At 39.6% G+C, this 12,686-nt stretch overlaps 2 protein-coding genes across 3 annotated transcripts in view; one reads left to right on the top strand and one right to left on the bottom strand.

The window, feature by feature from the left end:
* The window catches only part of C18H7orf50 (chromosome 18 C7orf50 homolog), a 119,766-nt gene that overhangs the window by 56,015 nt on the left and 51,065 nt on the right, over positions 1-12,686 (top strand). The gene's annotated exons all lie outside the window — the stretch shown is intronic.
* The window catches only part of GPR146 (G protein-coupled receptor 146), a 48,349-nt gene that overhangs the window by 15,587 nt on the left and 20,076 nt on the right, over positions 1-12,686 (bottom strand). Inside the window, exon 2 of one of the 2 annotated variants that reach the window (XM_063171800.1) lies at positions 11,182-11,223. The gene's annotated coding sequence lies outside the window, so the exon portion shown is untranslated. Of the gene's footprint in view, positions 1-1,388; positions 1,549-11,181; positions 11,224-12,686 lie in introns of those variants that run through there. The other variant, XM_063171801.1, reaches the window with a different exon arrangement.

Here is a 12,686-nt window from a genome sequence, read left to right on the forward strand (position 1 = left end):
GCTATGGAGGGGAGTGAGAGCGTGGCTCTGCTGGGTACCTGGTGCCCAGCTGAGGTCAGCCCACCACAGAAATCAATGTATAATCTGCTTCCTCCTGTGCTAATGGGTGGAAGCCTGAGGAGTAATTAGTTTGTCAGAGAGCCAGTTTCTTACTAATGATTGATAAATGGTTGTTTTGACAGCGCCCACACAGGCACTGGGTGCTGAGAACAGTAAAGCACAGTTTGTAGGGAGGCCACTGGAGCCTGCTGGTCTGTCCTCACCTAAATGAGCTCTACTTATTGTGGCTGTTGTGGAAGATATGCAGAATATTCTGATAGCCTCTTATCTGATGTTCAGATCCTGCATGTAGGAGTTCAGACTAATCAGTCTGATGTGCTAATCACAAACATTGATGTTTACATGAATCACTTTGACCAGACATTTGATTAACTTTTGTTGCATCACTTCAGAGTCAGTCTGACTTGTGTAGAAATCCATGGAATTCTGCTCAGACAAATGATGGAGCCAATCAAACCCGTGCCAGATGTGATGCTGGCATGACAAATAGGGTGCTGCCTTTTATGCTGCTTTAGCATTTCTGTCAGAACAAAGTTAAGTTCAGCTGACAGAGCCCTAAGGGAGAGTAGGTGTTCTGCTACATACAGTAGAAAACAGATTTGCAAAAATCACCGTGATTAGTGTAGTTAAAAATGCTTATGGAGGCTAAAAGGACAGCAGTCATTCTGCTTATTCAAAGTGTCTGCTGAAAGCAGTCAGGAAATTTTTGGTGCTTTGAAGTTTGCCTTTGGCTTACCTGCTTTTATAATATAAATGGAAATGCAACTTAATTGTGATTAATTAGTTAATTAGTTACCGCTGTGTCTATCTGCTTTGCAGTAATATTTCACAGTATGGTTTGCTGCATGTTCATTACTATCCTATGAATAAAAGATTCATAAGGATCTCACTTCCACAGAGAACTTTTTTTCTCTCTCTTAAACACTAATTGGATTAACTTTTGATCAATTCCTCTGCTATACTTCTCTTCTGTAATACTTCTGGATTTAATATACAGAAACATAAAGATCTTGTATACTCAGAGCAATAAATAAAAAAAATTAAAGCATATAGTTATTGCCTAAAGAAACAGTGAGAAATCAAGCCTAATGTGCATGAAAATTGATATGCACAAGAAAAGCAACTACAACTTTGTTTTGGCCAGCCAGATAAAAGTGGGAGTGTGGCAAATTTAAACAGTGATGTTTTCCCTAAAGAACTGCTATCTAAAACCCAAACATTGTTTTCTAATGACGGCATGATGCAAGGCTTAGATGAATTTATGTAAATTCTTTCTAGGCTCTTAAAAAGCGAAAGCAATCTAAAAGGAGAACTGCATAAAATCTCACCTGGGAGGCACTGCCTTGCTGTCGCAGAAGCATTTTTCCCATCAAGCCAGTCCCTTTTGTGAGTGAGCTCAGCAGAGAGTGCAGTGTCTCATTTCTGGGGCAGAGCAAGCCCTGGGAGCCGCTGTGGCCGCGGTGCCCCCGGCGTGGCACTGGGCACTGTGGGCACATGTGACTGCCCTGCACATACGTGCTCATAATCCCCTAAGCTGCAGCCACACGCTCTCATTGGAGCTCTGGCAACACCAGGGCCTGATCCTGCCCTGGGCACGGTGCTGTGTACCCTGCCCCTGGTTGGGAAAGGGTTTGGGAAAGGACAGAGGGAAAGGACACGCTGCGGTTCGGGGAACAGTTCAGCCCTTGGTGTTGTTACGTAACGGGAGACAAACAGCGGCTGCATCAAACCCAGAGAGCTTTGGTACAGGAAAATAACTTGACCATCAGAGCAGCTACTCTGTGCACATTAGCAGAGTCACGGCCCGAATGAGCCAGGCTGACAAAAATATTATGTTAGTGAGGTGTGATTTTCTTCAGAGCTGCTCATCACAGCTGTGTGTGCTGGGAGTCTCATCCCCCCCACCTCAGAAACACAATGCTGTTTACCAAAACCCTGCAACATCCTCTGGAGATTTAAACAGTAACCAACATTAGACTTGAAAAAGAGCCAATGTGAGCTTTAAAAAATACTGTAAACCTCAGAATTCTTTTATGCATTCAGAAGAAACATTTTAATTGGGGGGGAAAATAATCATGTAAGGAAAATGGTGCTGCTCTATCAACTGACTTTAATGAGGTGGTAGGTACATGTAAATTCTTTGCATTTGAATAAAAAGCCTGTAACATCATGATTCTGTCTATTTAGCTTGAATACAAATAGTCCTTAAATAATTTGCCTTTTTAAACTGTGGTGAAGAAATAATTTATGTGTTTTCCTTCCTCCCCAAAGCAGTAAAGTTGAATACATGATTTTACTCACTAACCATAAAGGAGTTGACCCATAAAATGAATGAAGAACTTGTCTTTCATGTTAGCATGTGGATCTTCTTTAGTGTATGTAATAAAAATGTATTTTGTTGTTCTATACCATTAGTTGCTTATTTTTAATTTTGCAGTTTCTTACAAGCTAAATTTCACAACAGGACTCCGAGATGGGCTCTAAGGTTAACACCTGAGAACGTTCTAAGTGTTGGTATTCATGATCTAAGTATTTGCTTAGTTCAGTTATTTTTTGTTCCTTTTGGCTAAGCTTCTATTGTTTATATTAAAGTTAACCCCCCCCCCCCCAAGTCTCTATTTACAATGTCTATCACACAGCAGCTCTGCTAGTAGGTCCCCTGTAAGTATTTTCCATTAGATTTTCCATTGTTGGAGATTGGTCAAATTGTTAAATAAACAAGCACTTCTTTAATCTCTGAAGTAATATTTCTTTGAGGAGACAGTGTGGGGCAGCCCAGGATTATGACTTTTCCTTTTTTTATGCTTGTAATATTTCATACTTATCACTCATTTGGTTAAGCCGTTATGTATGGTTTGTATTTTGAAACACAGAGAAGAAAACCCAAGCTGTGTTGTTGATTTATATTTGATAATACCAGTGACAGTTGGGCATGGAATTGCAGGGGAAGTGTGCTTTCCTTTTGAAATTCAGCCCTCATAAACGTTAGCATATCAGCTTTTTGCAGGACAGAAATGCAGAGATTGGGAGATGGAATAGCACTCCTTTGGTCTCCAGGGAGAGCAGGGGGTAATAATGTGGCTCCTTCGAGTCTGCTGCTCTCCTGGTTTTATAGAGGCAACTGCTTGCTCTCATAGGCCCTGCCAGTCCATCACTTCTTTCAGGCTGTAGTGCCCACAACCTAATACTTTTTCCATTTTCCTGGCTGGGTTTGTCCAGCAGACTTTCTGCAAGGTTTCCTGGAGTATAGAGATACAGAATCCCTGCCACAATGATGCTGTGTAACTACAGCTTGTAGTCACAAATGGTAGTTGATCACCTGGAGTTACTTGGGGAACCTGTGGGACAAAGAAAATTGCTGTGCTTTGACCATAAAGCACATTTCAATAATATCCATAATTACAGAACTTTTCCAGATATTTCTTGTGTTTTCTGGCCTCCCCAGAGCAGTAAAGTTTAAGATATGCTTCTATTTATCAGCCATAAAGGAGATTAACCCTAAAATGAATGAAGAATCCACGGGCAAATCTATGGATGGGGTTTTGTGCTGAGACTTGGTCCTGGCCACACAGCTGCAAGGGGACTGAGGGAAATGTTGAGGTTTACTTTAGTGAGTTATTTTTTAACTCTGCCTCACTGCAAAGTCAGCAAGCACAAACCTCAGTGAAGGTGGAGCCTCTTCTGTGACCTGCCAGGTAAATTAGCCCAGACCTAAAACACCTTTAAGCACAAGCCAGATATTTTTGCTGTGCATGTGGCAGAGGTTCAGCTGGACAGGTGTCTGGTGTGAGCATGAAACACACAGAACATAATGCAGTTTTTCTTTGTGTCCGCTAAGCAGCAGGGATCACAGAAACCTTGGAGGCCTCCTCACAAGATTAATTTTCAGATACGGTGTACTGTTCAGTATTTTTTGGGTTGATTCATACACTGAATTAAATATGGCAGTTCCCTGTCCACCTTGCCCCAATTATGTCTCTCATGGCTGATTTTTCTATAAAGTTAATGCACAGCCCTGAAGTTCATAATTACTAAAGCATTTAGTAATTATGGTACTTGATAATATGAAAATGGGATGGTAACCTTGGTAATATGAAAATGGGATATGAACAGTGCAGGTTTTTCTTTACAGAATAATCTGTCGTGATTCAGATGTTCAAGTCATTATATGTTTAAGGTGCTGATGTCCCTAACATGCTGCTACATCTGATAGACAATTCTAGTAGTGAAGCTAAATAAGACCAAAACAAAGTTCTGTGCAATTTTGTTCAACATTATAATGACTTTTAAAAGTTCACCTTCCAGGACTGCTCTGTGCAGTAACTTAGACAGTTTCAGTGATTCAGGTGGATTAAACAAATCACAAGGTTAAAGTGAAAGTAGTTATTCAGGACTGTGGTTGCCAGAGCATTATTTTTATGAGCTGAAGTGGTTTCATTGAAGCATCACTATAATATTAGTGAATTAGTGTGTGTGTTTCAGCCCTTCATACCCATGTGCAGAGTGTCTATAAAGAGTGGTTATTCATTTAAAGGATTATCACAAATATTCCTCAGTATACTTTTATCTTAAGCGGGTGCCTTCAAAGGAATGCAGGCAGTTGGTGGTTGATGATAGAGAGACTGAGCAAAGATCTCCTGGTTCACTGCACAGACTGAAGCCAATCCCCACTGACATTCCTTCTCATTTTCAGTATTACTGTTTCAAGTGTAAAGCAAGGTGTAGTATTAATGGGATTCATTCAAGACTGTTTATTTCTGTTTCATCTTAGTCTGAATATTCAGCAAGTTCATATTTGGTCATAACAAGTCTGAAAATGCTTTAGTAATTACATAAAAAAAATGAAAGTGAATGTGCAAATCAGCTGAGGTAAGCAAGACTTATTTGCACATTTTAGGTTAGTTGCTTTAGCACTGCCTTTTATATGAGCACAGCTTTGAGTCCCTTTCGTTTTTCATCTGCTACAGTATTTCAGGTTGCAAGAACTTTGATGGAAAGTTTTAAAAAGGCGACCACAACTGTACCAGTGCTGCAACCCCATTAATCATACATTCATTCCTCAGAACCAGCGTCTCTGGTTTGAGGAATTCACCCAGCTCTCCCTGAGGGCCGTTCCAGATGAGCTCTGGTGAAACTGCCTGTGGAAGCTGGATGTTTCGTAGCTAGGCACAGCCTTTTTTCTGCTGAGGGCCACCAGAAAGCGAGTGGCACCTTTTGGTGTCCAGTGGGACAAGAAAGCTCATCCTGAGGGGCACTGCAGTGCTCTGAGCAGCTGAGGCAGCTCAGGGTTACCCTCCTTGTGCCAGCTCCATCATTACAGGCTTGGGAATCTCCTCCTTTACAGCTCCTTCCTCTGCTGACATGACCCAGGATCCTCATGTGATTTTTAGTGGAAATCCCTCACTCCTGCTAATTCATAGAAGCTTTCCCAAAGTATTCCAAGCTTGTGGTTCATGTCAGTAGCATGCCTTTTACTTTATTTAGAAAAGACCATGATTCTCTTTCAAAAACATGGGTCTGTGCCCAAAACCTGATAGCTGCATATCAATAGGAATGGTAATAATAAGCAAGTCAGGAGTATCTGTCTTTTCTAGTCAGCAGGTTTTTTAACTTGAGTTCCTTTATATCTGACCCTGATTGGTGTGGCCAAACTGCTGAAATTCTGTTAGGTCACTGCTTGTGTGGGTGTATTAGAGGTGTTCTTTGGTGTGCCTGTGTGCATCTTTTGTCTCTGCATACTTTGGCTAATTTTATTAGCTACTGTTTGAAAATGTCAGAAGACATCAGATCAGTTTATTTAGCTATTGTGGGCTAATTCAAACACACAGGATATAATACACAGCTCCTGACCTTTTCCTGTTACCAGCCTTGCAGCAGCTCTTTCCTCTGTAGACCTCAGGTGGTGGGAAGGGAGGAAGGGCTTTAACCCTCTGGGTGTGTTTTGTGAAGCTCACAGGACAGGCTGAAGGCACTACAGCTCACTTTGCAGCACAGGAAAAGCAGGAGAAAGCACAAGCAAAGGAAAAAGTCCAGGGTATTACTGTCCTCCTTAATAAATTCTTGGCTGCAGTCTCCCCACCCTTCAACCCTTTAAAGAAGTTGTAAAGCACCAAGTTTGCAAGCTCCAGACTGTGGTAGTGAGTAGGATTTCACAGTCAGCTGACCATGAAGTGCTACCAGCTTCTAAAATCTGCTTGACTGCACATTACTTCTTGAAGCCTTCCAGATTTTGGAGAAAATTGCTGCACAAAAATCTTTGAAGTTGAGGTTGAAGATTGAGGAGTTAAAACATAATTTCCTCTAGCTGTTCATTTTACCATTGCCACTTTTGATCTATGCTCATGTGAAAAAACATTTTATGAATAAATCTCTACCCCAAGAGATATTTTGATGGCATAAATCTATTGTATTTATTGTTCATAGCAAATTTTAAAGGGAAGAAAGAAACAGGAAGAATACAATGAAAATGTTGACCTTAATGAATGAAAATTGGACTGTTTGTACTATGAGAAAATGAGATAATTATGGCTATAAAATCCCATGCTCAAAGAATGAAAATAAACAACATACACAGTGTGTGGAAATGGGAGTGAGCCATTATGGTAAGATGGATTCACTGAGATCTTTTCTGCATAGTAATTCTTCATAATGTGGGATTTTTATTTTTTTTTTAATTTAAGGACTAAAGCCATCCTGGAGAATGTTCCTGGAGCTTGGCACTGGTGAAAGAGATTGGTTTAGAAACATTTCACACCAGGAAAATATTTGGAAACCAGTAATATGGTGTTTGGCCACTACAATTATAAGCAGCAATAGATGCAATTTTTGTTGCATTAGAGCCATTTGGCAGGTTAGTGGTTCATTTATCTGTTACCAAAGATTTCCTAGCCAGGAAATCTGCTCTGCATAAATTCCATATTTTATACTGAGTCTTCTTTTGATGGGGAAAAAGTGATTAAAAAACAGCATGTCAAAACAAAGAGTTAAATCATCAGTTAAATAGAGCACAGTAACACTGCAAAGTTTGACTGTTTCTGGATTTTAGAATGAATTTTCCTTTAAGCAGTAGCTAAATGATTTCCTTAGATTGTTCGTGTGTTGCATGAACCAGATCAGATCAGTCTTAAAGTTCACAATTTTCCCCAGAGTGTCTGAAATCCTACTACAAAGAGTCCTTTCGTCTTAAGAGTCTGACACCAAGTAGAAATAAAAGGCTGAAATAATAACACCACTAACTTGGTTTAATTAATTGTATGTTTCTGTACTTAAGCTTGAAGGGTGGAAAGTATTTCTTTAAAGGCTACCTACAAAACTGGTGAATGAGCAGCCACTCAGGGTGCCACTTCAAAGAGAAACACCCAAAAGAGCAACAGAAGGGAAGCTGCTTTTGAATTCTCTGAGTTCCTCCTGGCAGCCCAGGGCTTGCAAAGGAAAACAACCCAGAAATGGTTATTTTCTTTTGTGTTAGTTACATAACCAGCTCCCAGCAAATAAAGCTGGAGGTGGAGCAGCCATACAAAACCCCACTTGGTAACCTGTGCCTGCCATAGCTGCACAAAAGAATCTCACGTGAATTTAGGCATTTCTCCTTCCTGGCAAAGGGAGATTCCTTACACTGCCTGCAGCCAGCTTGATAAAATTCAGGAGCCATGTGTTGCACTGGTGGATATTTTATAATTTGAGCCTTCATGGTTACTCCAGATTTGTACCTTATTGCTGAAGCAAACAAATCTTGGTTTCTGCTATCTTTTATTTTTTAGATATCTTTATATGCCATATTGTAATAAAGTAAAGAAGTAGGGGAAGGTAACTGCAAAAGGGAAAGCTGGTTTATACAACAGTGCCCAGTCCTCCCTTTAGGATCAGTTGAAACTCCAGAAATTGTGCTTTGTTGTTAACCATCCTGTGCCACTTTAAACTCAGCCTTTGCAGCCGTGCTGTGGCTGCCATAAAGCAGCATTTGGGATGTAGGCTGGTATTTCACTGCTGCAGATGACAGCCCTGGCTGGTCAGCAGCCTTTGTTCTGATCTTTGTGCCCTGCTTGTCCTGCATCCCCCTGACTGCAGCTGGTGGATCCTGGCTTTGCCTCCCCCACAGCTCTGGAAGGGCCTGCTCCTGGCTTGGGACTTCAGCTTGTGATTTACTGGTTATGAAATCCCAGGATTACAGGTGTGCTCCTTTACTGTCCTCAGGTGTCAGCTGTAACACTGCTGCCAAGATGTCCTGGTGCCCTCATTTTTAAAAGGTGATTAGGAGACCAGCCTGAGAATAGCTGTAACTGATGAAAGGATTGAGAGAATTTATACATTTGGCAGTTCTAACCATTTTTTACACTTACTTTATAGACCTGGAAAGGAGGGACTTGCAATAAATACGAAATTCTAAAATGTCAACTATGCCCAACTTCTACAAATTTTATTATCATTACCTCTGTGAGAATTAAAAGTCAGTTCATGTACTCCAGAGCAGCAAATATTGTCAGACAATGTGTAATGGAAATTTCTGAGAGCCAATATTTAACATCCTGAAATGAGAAGCATCCAGGATAACTTTTGAAATCGCTTGAATTCACTATATATTACAACAAAATATGAAGGTAAATATTAAGGTATTTTCATCAGATGGCTTTAAATTAATCTTTGGATTTTCTTTTAGAAAAAGAAATGAAGAATCTTTGAGTAATGGTGAAACAGAGTGCCACTCATATTGCTCTCACTCTGAAGCATGACATAGAGAAAAACTACTTGGAAGTAGTTCCATTTCCATGTTTAAACTCTTGTTATTTGAGTCCAGAATGCTCTGAAATTATCTGGTTTAGGCCTTGATACTGCAAATTACCTCTGGGTAGTTAGATCCATAAACAGAGGCACAGCAAAACGCCACTGAAGTGAGCACATCATGTGTGGCCCGGGGCTCTGTCTCATGGGGCTGTTTGCTGGGGGTTTGTTTATTTTTTAAGTGTTCTAAAATGTTTCCCAAGTAAGTATGTGACATTCCACAAATGACAGATCAGTAGCAGCAAACTTCAAACCCCCATACAAAGTAGCTTTTCTTGGCTTTGTTTAGGAAAGTCTCTTTGATTCTGCTTGTATTTAATGTGCTGCTGGGTAACTGTGGAACATACATCTTAAACCAAATTCAGAGAGTACCATGAACTGACACCTGCTTAAGTCTTTAATTAAAAGTGGTTTAATCTCTAACAATCTCTATGTACATAAGCAGAAAGTATCTGTGTTTCATGTGTACTTTGAACTGCCATTCATTTAGAAATCAAAGATTTGTAAATGAAACACAGTATGCCAGACATGATGATGTTTGACTGGAATCTCTTCTTGTTGGCATAGGCTGAATTTCCTGGTGCTGTCAGCCCCCAGGAATACATTCTTATTAAAAATTACAGAGAGAGGGAAAATATAGAAGGAAGGCTGTCTTAAAATGTGTATGTATCAACTATATAAAAAATATATTTAAAGCAGGCAAACAAACACCTACAGTGGGATCTGTAGTGGAGAACTGCCAGTGGGATCAGACTTTTGTAGCTGAGTATCTTGCAGGTGAGTATGTTGAAGGAGCCTCTTCTACACCAAGTCTAGGTTTTAGGGTAACAGATTTTTTTTTTTTAACAATAGCCTCTAAAGTAGTGGTTGCCCATGGAGCTGCATGCATGTAATGGGTTTATGACTGGCCTTCAGTGAAGAATTTAAACTTAAAAGCTTGTCTTGCTGTAGCTGATATCTTATTCAATATATCCTTTCTGTTCTTATACACAGTCTCTAAGATTAGTGTGGTTGAGTATATTGAAAGTAATAAAAAACAGACACAGAAAAATTGTTGTATGTTTAAAGAAAAAAATCATAAAATGAAAGAGGAAGTGCATCATTTATTATAACACCATGTAGACTAATGAAAAACATACTGCAGGCTGGAAATTTGTTAAGAGCTGAACTCAAAAAGTTTCCACTCCCAAAAAATGCCTTGGGGCCTCCAGCTGTAAGGGCCTGTGGGTAAAGAGGCCCTATGGTAAACTGACATAAAAAATAAGTACTCCATAAACAGTCAGCTCCTGTTTCACAACAGTTGGAAAGATATTTTTAAGAAGTATTACTATTGATGCAGACTGTACTTTATCAAAGTAAAGGGAGACAATGCATTTAACTAGAATGTTAAACTGGGAGTTGGGCACTGGGCACCAAAATGTTTATTGTACATAGGAGAATATGAAAAAGATGAGGTGACCTGCTGAGGGTGACAGAACAGCAGCTGGTACTGGCAGAGCTGGAATTAGCATTAAATAATTTCTAGCTTCTCATCCTTTGCTCATTAGACTGGGCTGTACAAGTCCCCTGTTCCTCTCCATGCTGAACAGGTGCCACCCCTTGTACCCAAGAATGTTCTTTTGTTGTGTGCAAATACCCCCTGAGAGTTTTGGTGGTGTTTCCACCATAAGTGCTCACATGAATGGAATTAATTGGCCTCTTGAAGAAGACAAGATGAAGTTTTCTGTCTGTCCTTTAAATCTAAACAGATTAAGTTCAGATTAGAAGTCTTTCCTAAAGGTGCATCTTTCCTGCTCAGCCAACAAGGGCTTGGCTTTGGCTTTCTCTTTCTCCCTGCTCAGCCCTTGTGAGTGACACTCATTCCCAGGGGCTGTGGGCTTCCAAGGCAAGTTAAACCCTCAGGATGCTCTCCCAGGAAGGCTTTGCAGCCTCCATTCCTGCTTCACATGCCTTGGGAAGCAGTTTGCAGAAGTAATCCCAATTAAACCTTCTGATGTGCCTCCAGGCTGTTTCTCCAGAGGTTTCCCTGCCTGGCAAAGAACCCTGGAGTGCATCAAGGATGATGGGACACTTCCACACAGTCCAGATTTCACAAACTTAGTAAATTGAATGTAACTTTATGAAACTGTTTAGGTGGCAGCTTTGTGATCTTTGAGAAGGACAATCAGAGAGTTAATACCATTTATCTTAGCTATGTCTTCAGTCTTGGTAATCCAGTACCTTTTAACAGAAATAAGTATCAGGTCTAGAAGTCCCAGTTTTGGTAAATATTTTCACAGTTTTACATTGATGAAATAAACATGCACAGTAATAATCACACTGTATTGCTACAGCTCTACTTACATGAGGTGCAGCCCAGGAGAATATCAGGCTGAGATGGAGCCACTGGGAGGAGAAAAGGGAAAAAAAAAGGTGAAACAGTTACTTCTAGGTGATTGAAAGAAATGAAAATAAAATTTAATCAAATCTGGTAAATACAGATCACTTTCATTTATGTGTCTTGCATCTCCCTATACCATCTCTGTGTAGCATTTACAGTACCCAGTGTTTTCATCCAGTGATTAGAGAAGCTGTAACATAATTGTTCATGGTGTTTGATGCTGTAATGCCTCACAGGGCTGATGGCTTTATTTACACTTGTGAGGTGAACTGAAGATCTTGGATAAAAGCTGCAGATTGATCTAAAAATATACCCATAACTTATATGGTTATTTTATTTTATATTATTATTATTATTATTATTATTTTATATATAATATAATAATATAAAATATAAATATTTTATATTATAAAAATATACCCATAACTTCCATCTCCTCATTAAAAATGTCATGCTTGGTGGGTTAAAACTGACATGTAACAGTCCCAATATGAAATATTTGTTCTGTAATGTGAAACCACGATAAATGTCACTTTGGTTTGTTACTGCTAGAAGTGGCACGCAGTGTCACATTAATTCACTTTACTGAGTATGTGTTTGCTCCTTTGCATGCCAAGGGGAAAAAATATAGAGAATTATATTTTATTGCATTATAAAGAGTGTAATATATCTGTCCACTCAAAATTTATAACCACCATTTCAGTGTATCTTTAGATAAGATCCAACTTATCTAAAGGAGAAGAAGAAATAAATAAAACACTAATTTCCATATGTATTGCAGTACGGAAAAAAAACCAAACAAGCGTATGTAAGGAATTAAAGCGGTTTGAGCTGAGATTAATGATTGAACAGTAATATTTGTAGAGAAAGGCAAACTTTAATAAGAATAGCTGAGTTCTCCCCTAAAAAGAAAGATTAACTTGTTCAATGGTACTTAATTATGACTGAATTTTGAGGTAAGTAGAATACTTAATCTGGGAAAAATGTTTTAAGATAGCTGTCTGTGCCACTTCATTCTTTCTTGTATTAAAGTTTTATTGAGAGATTCAGAGCTGGTCTATAAAAGATTTGATCTCATTCTGATCAAATGATTTTTTTGTCTACTATCAGCACCAGTTATGGTTATTACTACCACATTTTCCAGTCAGGGCTCCCCAGCTCCCCTGCTCTCCTTGGCCTTTCTCTGCCCTCTGTTTGACATCTTGTGGTTGGCATTTAAGGGCCCAAGAAAAACAAACAGTGCAACCAGTATTTTGCTTGCAATTTTAGTTTCATAGTTTGATGGAGAATAGTAAATAGAAAGACAAACTGTTACTATTTTTATGTGGTCTTGGTCCTAAGAGAAAGGGATTTCCATGGCTAACATGACTTTGTGATGTGCCACACAGGTGGAAATGCCCAACACCAACTCTGGTGGCTGTAAAACCCTGCAGTAGTGGCTGGCTCATCACAGTCTCTGGCTGGCCTC

The sequence above is a fragment of the Melospiza melodia genome, chromosome 18, assembly GCF_035770615.1.
Source record: "Melospiza melodia melodia isolate bMelMel2 chromosome 18, bMelMel2.pri, whole genome shotgun sequence".
Classification (NCBI taxonomy): Eukaryota; Metazoa; Chordata; class Aves; order Passeriformes; family Passerellidae; genus Melospiza; species Melospiza melodia.